Genomic DNA, 1,959 nt, shown 5'->3' on the forward strand with positions numbered 1-1,959 from the left:
TAACTAAAGATTTTTTGCTTTAAAGTGAACTAACTAGCCGAGGAAATTAATGTGAAAAGTTTATTCCATTGTTCAACTTATATGCTCATGTTTTAATATTCAGCGAGTCTAACGTTCATTAACGTAACAAATAATTTCCACTGAAGATTGGAAATGGTTCAAATGGCTCTGAGCACTATGGGACTTAACTTCTGAGGTCATCAGTCCCCTAGAACTTAGAACTACTTAAACCTAACTAACTTAAGGACATCACAAACATCCATGCCCGAGGCAGGATTCGAACCTGCGACCGTAGCGGTCACGCGGTTCCAAACTGAAGCGCTTAGAAGCGCACGGCCACACTGGCCGGCCACTGAAGATTAGTATTGTTAATAAAGAGAACTTCACAAAAGCATTTAATTGTAAATCAAAATTGAATGAAATATCATTTTGATTACGGCCCACCACGTAAGTCTCCAACAATCACCATTACCAATCAAATTCTGTAGTAAATAATAAATTAAATTACGACGGCCGACGGACGCGAGAAATGCCTTCCTGGAAATTTATTTACAATCCCAAACTTCTTTTTTGCCTTTTCTTTTCTGGCTTTTATGAAAATATTAATGCATATGATGTACTGAACATTATTTCGGTTTATTATCGGTGTAAATAACGTAAAAATAGAGAATTTTAAAAAATAGTTTCTGCATAAGGACTGGACCTCTGACGCCCGGCGGGTTGCCATTCCGTGCTCTTCCCGCTGCGCCAAACGAGTTCTGGAACCTACGCTGACGTAAGTGGCTGGTGCCTCCCCACACCAGCGCCAGAAATGCTGTGCTGTTTCCTCTAAACGCTCGGCCGTCTGGAGCTCCCACTTCTGTCGTTTTCATTTCCAGTCGATAAATAAATACCATAAAATGACGAGTAGGCGTGGTCCCCTTGTGAGACCACTCCGCGTTGTCCGAAGAGCGTACTTGTTCCGGGTTTGCTGGATACACAGTTCTGCTGCGGTACGGATAGCAGCAGCGTCACAGCCGCAACCGGAAACGTACTCCAAAGTTGGCGCGCGCCAGAAAGTACGATTCTTGTGAGTAAAAAGTCTAAATTGCACACACATTTACTGTGAAATTCTGGCGGTATAATGAACAACTGCAACGCAGCGTCCAGCTCTAGTGATACACTACCAACAATCTGACCAACGCCGTAAAGATGCCAGTGACGCTGATCGGGAAGGAAGGCCATCGACTAAAGATGATAAAGTCCAGGCAGCAGAGAAACTCATTCTCAGCTGTCGCAGATTTTTCAACGCCGAGGACGTTCGCACAGCGGCCCAGAATGGCTCCGTGACCGAGGAGCGGGTTTCTGTCGTTGAGGAACTGAGCGACTGTCAGAACGCCCCGACCATTGTTTACGGAGATCTGATGACTTTGCTGGAAAATAGTGTCGTCGATCCCTGTAGTGCAGCATTCACTTCAAGATGTTTGCTCTGCCGTAGTAACGTGTCATTTGATTTTTAACATTCGTGTTCCACTTGCGTAGAAGATTACACTACAGGCAGATACTTTCGAAAAAGAGTTCCTAAGACTTAAACGTATATTACTCGAAATACCCTACTGGCCATTAAAATTGCTACACACGATAAACTGGTATTCATTGGACAAATATATTATACTAGAACTGACATGTGATTACATTTTCACGTAGTTTGGGTGCATAGATCCTGAGAAATCAGTACCCAGAACAACCACCTCTGGCCGTAATAACGGCCTTGATACGCCTGGGCATTGAGTCAAACAGAGTTTGGATGGCGTGTACAGGTACAGCTGCCCATACAGCTTCAACACGATACCACAGTTCATCAAGAGTAGTGACTGGCGTATTGTAGCGAGCCAGTTGCTCGGCCACCATTGACCAGACGTTTTCAATTGGTGAGAGATCTGGAGAATGTGCTGGCCAGGGCAGCAGTCGAACATTTTC

Source organism: Schistocerca americana, chromosome 6, assembly GCF_021461395.2.
Source record: "Schistocerca americana isolate TAMUIC-IGC-003095 chromosome 6, iqSchAmer2.1, whole genome shotgun sequence".
In the NCBI taxonomy this organism is placed as follows: domain Eukaryota; kingdom Metazoa; phylum Arthropoda; class Insecta; order Orthoptera; family Acrididae; genus Schistocerca; species Schistocerca americana.